The sequence below is a fragment of the Acinonyx jubatus genome, chromosome X, assembly GCF_027475565.1.
Source record: "Acinonyx jubatus isolate Ajub_Pintada_27869175 chromosome X, VMU_Ajub_asm_v1.0, whole genome shotgun sequence".
Taxonomy (NCBI): Eukaryota; Metazoa; Chordata; class Mammalia; order Carnivora; family Felidae; genus Acinonyx; species Acinonyx jubatus.
The window spans coordinates 65,461,352-65,474,185 of NC_069389.1; positions in this window are offsets into that span (position 1 = coordinate 65,461,352).

Here is a 12,834-nt window from a genome sequence, read left to right on the forward strand (position 1 = left end):
CTGATGTGCCAGGCCCTGGACACTATATGACCACTTCTTCATAAAGCCAATATTATTAGTAACAGGAAATATAACAGGCTATTCTAAAAAAAACCACAGAAAATAAAGAAAGCAGAGACATAGACAAAATGACAAAATGGAGTAATTCATCCTACATGAAACAACAAGATAAGGTCACAGTCAGAGATCTAATTTAAACAGATATAAGTAATATGTCTGATGGAGAATTTAAAGAAAGAATCATAAAGATACTTGCTGGTGTTAATAAAAGAATGGAAGACTTCAGGATTCTCTTACCACAGAGATAAGAGAGTTAAAAAAAGAATCAGTCAGAAATGAAAAATGCAATAACTGAAATTGGAAACAGGCTTGATGCAATGTACACATGGTTGGAAGGAGCAGAGGAATAAATGGTATAGAAAACAAAATAATGGAATATAATTAAGCTAAACAAATGAGAGATAGAAGAGTTATGCAACACAAGACTGGGCTTAGGGAAATCAGTGACACCATCAAATGTAATATTATTCATATTATAGAAGTCCCAAGAGAAGAAGATAGATAAAGGTGATCAGAAAATGTATTTCAGGAGACAATAGTTGAAAACTTCCCTATTGGGGGAAGGAAACAGACATCTAAATCCAGGAGGCACAGAGAATTCCCCACAAAACCAACAAAAGCAGACCAACTCTAATACATAATATATTTAAATTTGTAAAAGGCAGTGATAAAGCAAAAATGTTAAAAACAGCAAAACAAAAGAAGTCCCTAACTTACAAGAGAAAACCAATAAGGCTGGCTGCAGTGATATCAACAGAAATGTGCCAAGCCCGAAAGAAAGTGGCATGATATATTCAAAGTGCTGAATAGGAAAAATCTGCAACCAAGAATACTTTATGCAGCAAAGCTATCATTAATAATAGGAGAGATACAATGTTTCCCAGACAAACAAAAATTAAGGAATTCATGTACACTAAACCAGTCTTGTAACAACTATTAAACTGGACTCTTTGAGTAGAAAGATCCAAAGAGACAAAGACAGCAAAGGGACATAGAAAATTTCCAGAAAAAAAATGACAAAAAGGTAATAAACTGGCACTAAATACATAACTGTCAATACTTACTCTGAATGTAAATGGACTTAAAGCTCCATCCAGAAGACGTAGGGTGTCAGAATGGATAAAAAAAAAAAAAACAAACAGGAGCACCTGGGTGGCTCAGACAGTTAAGTATATGACTTCAGCCTAGGTCATGATCTCACTGTTCCCGAGTTCAAGCACTGCATGGGGCTCTGTGCTTAACAGCTCAGAGCTTGGAGCCTGTTTGAGAGTCTGTGTCTCCCTTTCTCTCAGCCCATCCTCCCCTCACACTCTGTCTCTCTCAAAAATATACATAAAAATTAAAAAAATTTTTAAACAAACAAATTACCAACAAGAACAACAAAAAACAAGACCCATCTATATGCTACCTACAAGAAACTCATTTTAGATTTAAATACACCTGCAGATTGAAAGTGAGGGGATGGAGAAACACTTAACATGGATATGGACTTCAAAGAAAGCCAGAGTAGCAATATTTATATCAGAAAAATAACAGACTTTAATACAGGGACCGTAGCAAGAGACAAAGAATGGCAGTGTATGATAATAAAAGGGGCAGTCCAAGAAGAAGATCTAACAATTGTAAATATTTACCCATCCAACTTGGGAAGGCCAAAATATATACAACAATTAACAACAAACATAAACTAGATAACTGATAAAACACAATAATAGTAGGGGACTTTAACATCCCACTTTCATCAATGGACACATCATTTAAGCAGAAAATGAAAAAGGAAACAGTGGTTTTGAATGACACTTGGGACCAGATGTACATAAGAGATATATATCCAGTACATCCCATCCTAAAGCAAAACAATACACATTCTTTTCAAAGGCAAATATGGTATTCTCCAGAATGGATCATATATTATGTTACAAACCAGGCCTCAACAAATATAAAATATTGGGATCATATCATGCATATTTTCTGACCATAATGCTATGAAACTTTAAGTCAACCACAAGAAAAAACTTAGAAGGATGAGAAATACATGGAGGTTAAACCACATGCTATAAAGGGTGAATAGGTCAACCAGGAAATTAAAGAAATAAAAAAATACATAGAAAAAAATGAAAATGAAAACATGGCAGTCAAAAATATTTGGGATGCAGCTAAAAGCGGTCATAAAAGGAAGTATATACTAATACAGACCTACCACAGGGATCAAGAAAATTCTCAAATAAACAATATAACCTTACAACTAAAGAAACTAGAAAAAGAACAACAAATGAAGATTAAAGTGAGCAAAGAAGGGAAATACCAAAGATTAGAGCAGAAATAAATGATATATAAACTAGGGGCGCCTGGGTGGCTCAATAGGTTAAGCATCTGACTTCAGCTAAGGTCATGATCTCACAGTCTGTGAGTTCAAGCAAGTCTGTGTGTTTGAACCCCGCGTCAGGCTCTGTGCTGACAGCTGAAAGCCTGTAGCCTTCTTTAGATTCTGTGTCTCCCTCTCTCTCTGTCCCTCCCCTGCTCATGCTTTGTCTCTGTCTTTCTCAAAAATAAATAAAAACATGAACAAAATCTTAAAATGATATATAATCTAAAAACAAAGAAACAATAGAACAAATCAAGGAAAATAGGTGTTGGTTTTTTTAAAAACAAATAAAAATTATAAACCCCTAGCCATTTATCAAAAGGGACAAAAAGACCCAAATGAAATGAGAAATGGGAGTAGAAATAACAACCAACACCACAGAAATACAAGCAATTATAAGATAATATTATGAAAAATTATATGCAAGAGGTTGGACAATCTGGAAGGAATAGATAAATTCCTAGATCATATAAACTACCAAAACTGAAAGAGGAAGAAATCGAAAAAGTGAACACACAAATAACTGGGAAAGGAATTGAAGCAGTAATCAAATATCTCCCAACACAAAAGTCCAGGTACAAATGGCTTCACAGTAATTCTACCAAACATTTAAAAAAGAGTTAGTAAATATTTGCCTCAAAGTATTCCAGAAAAAAACAAAAGAAAGGAAAAATTTACAATTCATACTACGAGCCCAGTATTACCCTCATACCAAAACCAGTTAAAGACCCCCATAAAAATGAGTCACAGGTAAATACCCCTGATAAATATGTATGCAATAATTCTCAAGTAAATACTATCAAATGAATTCCACAGTACATTAAAAGACTCACTCACCAGGATCAAGTGGGATTTATTCCTGGGCTGAAAGATTGGTTCCATATTTGCAAATCAATCAAAATGATACACAATATTAATAAAAGAAAGTATAAAAATAATAAAAGAAAGTATATGAACCATGATTCTTTCAATAGATGCAGAAAAATCATTTGAGAAAGTACAGCATCCATTTGTGATGAAAACCCTCAAAAAAAGAGTGGCTAGAGGGACTATACCTCAATATAATAAAGGCCATGCATGAAAACACACAGCTGATTCCATTCTCAACAGGGATAAGCTGAGAGTTTTTCTCCTATGGTCAGGAATATGACAGGAATGTCAACTCTTCCTACTTTAAGTCAACATATTACTGGAAGGCCTAGCTACAGAAATCACAACAAAAAGAAAAAAATGCGTACACATTAGGAAGGAAGAAGTCAAACTGTCACTATTTGTAAATGACATGATATACTATACAGAAAACCTAAAGGACTGCACCAAAAAATTTCTAGAACTGATGAACGAATTCACTAGGGTTGCAGGATAAAAAAAAAATAATGAAATCTGTTATGTTTCTATACACCAGTAATGAAAAAGCAGATAGAGAAATCAAGGAATTGATCCCATTTGCAATTGCATCAAAACCCGTAAGATACCTAGGAATAAACCTCATCAAAGAGGTAAAATATCTGTACTCTGAAAATTATAAAACACTGTTAAAAGAATTGAAGAGGACATGAAGAAATGGAAAAATATTCCATGCTCATGGATTGGAAGAACAAATATTGCAAAATGTCTTTAGAGTGCAAAGCAATCATTTTATTTAGTTAATGTAGTATTTTTAAATTAATTAATTAATTTTTTAATATGAAATTAATTGTCAAATTGGTTTCCATACAACACCCAGTGCTCATCCCAAAAGGTGCCCTTCTCAATACCCATCACACACCCTTCACTCCCGCCCACCCCCCCATCAACCTTCAGTTTGTTCTCAGTTTTTTTTACTTTAACACAATAAAACTTTTTGTTTTTCTATAGATAAAACTTTTAGTATCTATTTTTTATTGAATAATAATTTTTTAATATGAAATTTATTGTCAAATTGGTTCCCATACAACACCGAGTGCTCATCCCAAAAGGTGCCCTACTCAATACACATAACCCACCCTCCTCTCCCTCCCACCCCCCATATACCCTCAGTTTGTTCTCAGTTTTTAAGAGTCTCTTATGCTTTGGCTCTCTCCCTAATATTTTTTTTCTTCCCCTCCCCCATGGACCTCTGTTAAGTTTCTCAGGATCCACATAAGACTGAAAACATATGGTATCTGTCTTTCTCTGACTGACTTATTTCATTTAGCATAACACTCTCCAGTTCCATCCATGTTGATACCAAAGGCCATATTTCATTCTTTCTCATTGCCATGTAGTATTCCATTGTGTATATAAACCACAATTTCTTTATCCATTCGTCAGTTGATGGACATTGAGGCTCTTTCCATAACTTGTCTATTGTTGAGAGTGCTGCTATAAACATTGGGGGTACAAGTGCCCCTAGGCATCAGCAATCTTGTATCCCTTGGGTAAATTCCTAGCAGTGATACTGCTGGGTCATAGGGTAGGGCTATTTTTAATTTTTTGAGGAACCTCCACACTGTTTTCCAGAGCAGCTGCACCAGTTTGCATTCCCACCAACAGTGCAGGAGGGTTCCGTTTCTCCACATCCTCTCCAGCATCGATAGTCTCCTGATTTGCTCATTTTAGCCACTCTGGCGTGAGGTGATATCCGAGTGTGTTTGTGATTTGTATTTCCCTGATGAGGAGCAATGTTGAACATCTTTGCATGTGCCTGTTGGCCATCTGGATGTCTTTGGAAAAGTGTCTATTCATGTCTTCAGCCCAATTCTTCACTGGATTATTCATTTTTTTGGTGTGGCGTTTGGTGAGGCCTTTATAGATTTTGGATACTAGCCCTTTGTCCGATATGTCATTTGCAAATATCTTTTACCATTCCGTCGGTTGCCTTTTAGTTTTGTTGATTGTTTCATTTGTTGTGCAGAAGGTTTTTATCTTCATGAGGTTCCAATAGTTCATTTTTGCTTTTAATTCCCTTGCCTTTGGGGATGTGTCAAGTAAGAAATTCCTGAGGCTGAGGTCAGAGAGGCTTTTCCTTGCTTTCTCCTCTAGGGTTTGGATGGTTTCCTGTCTCACATTCAGGTCCTTTATCCATTTTGAGTTTGTTTTTGTGAATGGTGTAAGAAAGTAGTCTAGTTTCATCCTTCTGCATGTTGCTGTCCAGTTCCCCCAGCAACATTTGTTAAAGAGACTGTCTTTTTTCCATTGGATATTCTTTCCTGCTTTGTCAAAAATGAGTTGGCCATACTTGTGTGGGTCTAGTTCTGGGGTTTCTATTCTATTCCATTGGTCTATGTGTCTGTTTTGGGGCCAATATCATACTGTATTGATGATTACAGCTTTGTAGTAGAGGCTAAAGTCTGGGATTGTGATGCCTCCTGCTTTGGTCTTCTTCTTCAAAATTACTTTGGCTATTCGGGACCTTTTGTGGTTCCATATGAATTTTAGGATTGCTTGTTCTAGTTTCGAGAAGAATGCTGGTGCAAATTTGATTGGGATTCCATGGAATGTTTAGATAGCTTTGGGTAGTATTGACATTTTAACAGTATTTATTCTTCCAATCCATGAGCACGAAATGTTTTTCCATTTCTTTATATCTTCTTCAATTTCCTTCATAAGCTTTCTATAGTTTTCAGCATACAGATCTTTTACATCTTTGGCCAGGTTTATCCCTAGGTATTTTATGCTTCTTGGTGCAATTGTGAATGGGATCAGTTTCTTTATTTGTCTTTCTGTTGCTTCATTATTAGTTTATAAGAATGCAACTGATTTCTGTACATTGATTTTGTAAACTGCGTCTTTGCTGAATTCATGTGTCATTCTAGCAGACTTTTGGTGGAGTCTGTTGGATTTTCCATGTACAATATCATGCCATCTGTAAAAAGTGAAAGCTTAAATTCATCTTTGCCAATTTTGATGCCTTTGATTTCCTTTTGTTGTCTGATTGCTGATGTTAGAACTTCCAACACTGTGTTAAACAACAGCGGTGAGAGTGGACATCCTTGTCGTGTTCCTGATCTCAGGGAAGAAGCTCTCAGTTTTTCCCCATTGAGGATGATGTTAGCTATGGGCTTTTCATAAATGGCTTTTATTATCTTTAAGTATTTTCCTTCTATCCCGACTTTCTCAAGGGTTTTTATTAAGAACTTACTGAATTTTGTCAAATGATTTTCTGCCTCGATTGACAGGATCATATGGTTCTTATCTTTTCTTTTATTAATGTGATGTATAACATTCATTGATTTGCGAATGTGGAACAAGCCCTGCAGCTGAGGAATGAATCCCACGTGATCATGGTGAATAATTCTTTTTATATGCTGTTGAATTCGATTTGCTAGTATCTTGCTGAGAATTTTTGCATCCATATTCATCAGGGATATTGGCTTGTAGTTCTCTTTTTATACTGGGTCCTTGTGTGGTTTACCAATCAAAGTAATGCCGGCTTCATAGAGAAGGATAGGTATCCTTGAGAATGATAGGTATGATTTCTGCTTTAAATGTCTGGTAGAATTCCCCTGGGAAGCCATCAGGTCCTGGACTCTTATTTGTTGGGAGATTTTTGATAACTGATTCAATTTCTTCACTGATTATTGGTTTGTTCAAGCCTTCTATTTCGTCCTGTTTCAGTTTTGGGAGTGTATGGGTGCTTAGGAATTTGTCCATTTCTTCCAGGTTGTCCAGTTTGTTGGAATATAATTTTTCATAGTATTCCCTGATAACTGCTTGTATTTCTGAGGTATTGGTAGCAATACTTCCATTTGCATTCATGATTTTATCTATTTGGGTCATCTCCCTTTTCTTTTTGAGAAGCCTGGCTAGAGGTTTATCAATTTCGTTTATTTTTTCAAAAAAACAACTCTTGGTTTCATTGATCTGCTTTACACTTTTTTTAGATTCTATGTTGTTTATTTCTTCTCTGATCTTTATTATTTATCTTCTTCTGCTGGGTTTGGGGTGTCTTTGATGTTCTGCTTTTATTTCCTTTAGGTATGCTGCTGGATTTTGTATTTGGGATTTTTCTTGTTTCTTGAGATAGGCATGGATGGCAATGTATTTTCCTCTCAGGACTGACTTTGCTTCATCCCTAAGAGTTTGGATTGCTGTGTTTTCATTTTCATTTGTTTCCATATATTTTTTAATTTCTTCTCTAATTGCCTGGTTGACCCATTCATTCTTTAGTAGGGTGTTCTTTGACCTCCATGCTTTTGGAGGTTTTCCAGACTTTTTCGTGTGGTTGATTTCAAGCTTCATCGCATTGTGGTCTGAAAGTATGCATGGTATGATCTCAGTTCTTGTATGCTTATGAAGGGCTGTTTTGTGAACCAGTATGTGATCTATCTTGGAGAATGTTCCATGTGCACTCGACAAGAAATTATATTCTGTTGCTTTGGGATGCAACGTTCTAAATATACCTGTCAAGTCCATTTGATCCAATGTATCATTCAGGGCCCTTGTTTCTATATTGATCCTGTGTATAGATGATCTATCCATTGTTGTAAGTGGGGTGTTAAAGACCCCTGCAATTACCATATTCTTATCAATAAGGTTGGTTATGTTTGTGAGTAATTGTTTTATATATTTGGGGGCTCCCATATTTGGTGCATAGACATTTATAATTGTTAGTTCATCCTGATGGATAGACCTTGTAAATTATTATATAATGCTCTTCTTCATCCCTTGTTACAGCCATTAATTTAAAGTCTAGTTTGTCTGATATAAGTATGGCTACTCCAGCTTTCTATTGACTTCCATTAGCATGATAGATAGTTCTCCATCCCCTCACTTTCAATCTGAAGGTGTCTTCAGGTGGAAAATTAGTCTCTTGTAGACAGCAAATAGATGGGTCTTTTTTTTGTTTTTATCCATTCTGATACCATATGTCTTTTGGTTGGAGCATTTTTTTAAAATTTTTTTAAACGTTTATTTATTTTTGAGACAGAGAGAGACACAGCATGAATGGGGGAGGGGCAGAGAGAGAGGGAAACACAGAATCGGAAGCAGGCTCCAGGCTCTGAGCCATCATCCCAGAGCCCGACGCGGGGCTCGAACTCACGGACCGCGAGATTGTGAACTGAGCCGAAGTCGGATGCCCAACCGACTGAGCCACCCAGGCGCCCCTTGGTTGGAGCATTTAATCCATTTACATTCAGTGTTATTATAGAAAGGTATGGGTTTAGATTCATTGTGATGTCTGTAGCTTTCACGCTTGTAGTGATGTCTCTGGTACTTTGTCTCACAGGATCCCCCTTAGGATCTCTTGTAGGGCTGGTTTAGTGGTGACGAATTCCTTCAGTTTTTGTTTGTTTGGGAAAACCTTTATCTCTCCTTCTATTCTAAATCACAGACTTGCTGGATAAAGGATTCTCGGCTGCATATTTTTTCTGTTCATCACATTGAAGATTTCCTGCCATTCCTTTCTGGCCTGCCAAATTTCAGCATATAGATCCATCACTAGTCTTATCGGTCTGCCTTTATATGTTAGAGCATGCTTATCCCTTGCTGCTTTCAGAATTTTCTCTTTATCCTTGTATTTTGCCAGTTTCACTATGATATGTCATGCAGAAGATCAATTCAAGTTACCTCTGAAGGGAGATCTCTGTGTCTCTTGGATTTCAATGCCTTTTTCCTTCCCCAGATCTGGGAAGTTCTCAGCTATGATTTCTTCAAGTACACCTTCAACACCTTTCCCTCTCTCTTCCTCCTCTGGAATCTCAATTATGCGTAAATTATTTCATTTAATTATGTCACTTAGTTCTCTATGTCTCTCCTCATACTCCTGGATTTTTTTTATCTCTCTTTTTCTCAGCTTCCTCTTTTTCCATAATTTTATCTTCTAATTTACATATTCTCTCCTCTGCCTCTTCAGTCGGAGCTGTGGTCACTTCCATTTTATTTTGCAGCTCATTTATAGCATTTTTAGCTCCTCCTGACTGTTTCTTAGTCCCTTAATCTCTGCAGCAATAGATTCTCTGCTGTCCTGTATACTTTTTTCAAGACCAGCGATTAATTATGACTATTATTCTGAATTCACTTTCTGTTATATTGCTTAAATCGTTTTTGATCAGTTTTTTGCTGTCGCTACGTCCTGGAGTTTCTTTTGAGGAAAATTCTTCCGTTTCGTCATTTTGGATAGTTCCTAGAGTGGCGGGGAACTGCAGGGCTCTTTCTCTGTGCTGTCTGGAGTCACTTGCATTGGTGGGAAGGGCCGCAGTCGGACCTGAGGTCTACCCCCAGCCCACTGCTGGGTCCACAGTCAGACTAGTGTGTACCTTATCTTCCCTTCTCCCAGGGGCAGGACTCACTCTGGAGTGGTGTGGCCCCTGTCTGGGCTACTTGCACACTGCCAGGTTTGTGGTGCTGCTTCTATTGGATCTGACATATTAGCAGGGGTACTTCTGCAAGGTGCACAAGGGAAGGAGGGGCTAACTCAGTTCACTTCACTTTCAGTGGTCTGCTTTGGGAGGGGCCCTGTGGCACTGGGAGTGTGGCAGACCCATCAGAGGGATGGATCCACAGAAGCACAGCGTTTGGTGTTTGTGGGGTGCAAGCAATTTCCATGAGGGGAGCTGGTTCCCTTTGGGATTTTGGCTGGGGGATGGGCGAGGAAGATGGCACTGGCGAGCACCTTTGTTCCCTGCCAAACTGAGCTCAGTCTTCCGGGGCTCAACATCTCTTCCTCCCAGTGTCCTCTAGCCCTCCCGGTCTCTCAGCAGAGCTGTTGAGTTATAACAGTCCAGATGTTAAGTCCCACTGGCTGTCAGAACACACTCCGCCCAGCCCCTCTGCTTTTGCAAGCCAGACTCGGGGGCTCTGCCTTGCCGGCTGGGCTGCCCTTCCACCACTCTGGCTCCCTCCGGCCAGTCCATGTAGTGTGCACAACTTCTCTGCCCTTCCTACCCTCTTCCATGGGCCTCTTGTCTACACTTGGCACTGGAGAGTCCATTCTGCTAATCTTCTTGCGGTTTTCTGGGTTATTAGGCATATGTGGGTGGAATCTAAGTGGTCAGCAGGATGGGGTGAGTCCAGCATCCTCTCACACTGCCATCTTCCACTGAGCTCAGTGTGCAAAACAATCCATACATTTAATGCAATCCCTATTAAAACAATACCAGCATTTTTCACAGAGCTATAGTAAACAATCCTAAAATTTGTATGGAGCCACAGAAGACCCTGAACAGCCAAAGTCATCTAGAAAAAGAAAAGAAAGCTGGAGGCATCACAATTATAGTCTTCAATTTATATTACAATGCTGTACTGATCATGACATTATGGTACTGGCACAGAAATAAAGACAAAGGTGAATTCAACAGATTACAATATTCAGAAATAAACCCACAGCTATATGGTCAATTAATTTTGGACAAAGCAGTATGAATATCCAATGTAACAAAGACAGTTTCTTTAACAAATGGTGTTTGGAAAACTGGAAAGTAGCATTCAAAAGATTGAAACTGAACCACTTTTTATACAATTCACTAACGTAAATTCAAACTAGATTAAAGACCAAATGTGAGACAGAAAACAATTAAAATCCTAGAGAAGAACACAGGAAGTAACCTTCTTGACATTGGTCATAGCAACTGCTTACTAGGTAGGTCTCCTGAGACACGGGAAACAAAAGCAAAAATAAACTATTGGGACATCATCAAAATAAAAAATTCTGGACACCAAAGGAAACAGTCAGCAAAATGAAAAGACAACCTACAAAATGAGAGAAGGTATTTGACATTGACATATTTGATAACACATTAGTATTAAAAATGTGTATAGTGCTTATATATACCAACACCCCAACACCAAATAATCCAGTTAAAAAATGGACAAAAGACATGAATAGACATTTTTTTTCCAGAGAAGACATACAAATGGCTAAGATATACATGAAAAGATGCACAACATCAGTGATCCTGAGGGAAATGCAAATCAAAACTACAATATGATATCACCTCACATAAGTCAGAATGGCTAAAATCAACAACACAATAGCAATAGGTGTTGAGGATTCAGGTAAAGGCTAACCCTCTTATAGTTTGGTTGGAAAGAAAACTGGTGTAGCCACTCTGGAACACAGTATGGAGGTTCCTCAGAAAATTAGAAATAGAATGACTCTACAATCAAGCAAGTGCACTACTAGGTATTTACCCAAATTTTATAAAAATACTAATTTGAAGGCATACATGCACCCCAATGTTTATAGAGAAATTAATAACAATAGGCCAATTATGGAAAGAGCCCAAATGTCTATGGACTGATAAGTGGATAAAGAAGATGTGGTATGTATCTATAATCAGATAGTACTCAGCCATAAAGAACAATAAAATCTTGACATTTACAACGATGTGGATGGAAATAGATAGTATTATGCTAAGCAAAATAAGTCAGAAATAAACAAATTCCATATGATTTCACTCATATGTGGAATTTATAAAAGAAATAGAAGGAACACATGGTGAAGAAAAGAGGGGAAAACCAGGAAACAGAGTCTTAACTATAAAGAACAAACTTATAGTTACCAGAAGAAAGGTGGCTGCGGGGATGGGTTTATTATGTGATGGGGTTTAAAGAGGGAATTTGTTGTGATGAGCACAGGGTGTTGTATGTAAGTGTTGAATCACTAAATTGTACACCTGAATCTAATATTGGACTGTATGGTATCTAACTGGAATTTACATTAAACTTGAAAAAAATAAATTGAGTCTCTTATTGACAGCATACAGATGGGTGTTGTTTTTTACCTATCTGTCACCCTATTTCTTTTGGTATGAACATTTAGTCAACTTTCATTCAAAGTAATTATTGAAGATATGTATTTATTGCTATTTTATTTTTTTGTTTTGTGATTCTGAAGATTTTTCAGATCCTGTTTTGTCTTTTTTTCCATGTTTTATTAAATTTGTTTAGCAATATATGGATTTCTTTCTCTTTATAATTTAAATGTTTGTTACTGGCTTTTGATATGTGGTTACCATTAGGTTTTCATCTAAAGTCTTGGACATATTGAAGTTTATAAGTTGATGGTCATTTAAGTTGAACATTTTCTCTTCTCCGCTCCTCTCCACGTTTTAACTATATGTTATATTCTATTATTTATTCTTTTTTTCTGAGTTCTTTGACTTTTACATAAATATTTATTTTACTTCTTTGAGTTTCCTGCCTTTTAACTGTCACTTTGTGTCTGTCCTTTACACTCAAGAGGTCCCTTTTAATATTTGTTATAGTGCTGGTTTTGTGGTCACAAACTCTTTTTGTTGTATTTGGGAAACTCATTTTTCTAAAGTTTTTTAAAAATAAATTCCAGTTAGTTGTCATACAGTGTAATATTAGTTTTAGGTGTTCAACCCTTGCATAAAACACCCTGTGCTCATCACTACAAGTGCAGCTATTAATCCCCATCACCTATTCAACCCATTCTCCCACCTGCCACCCTTCTGGTAACCATTAGATGGTTCTCTATAGAT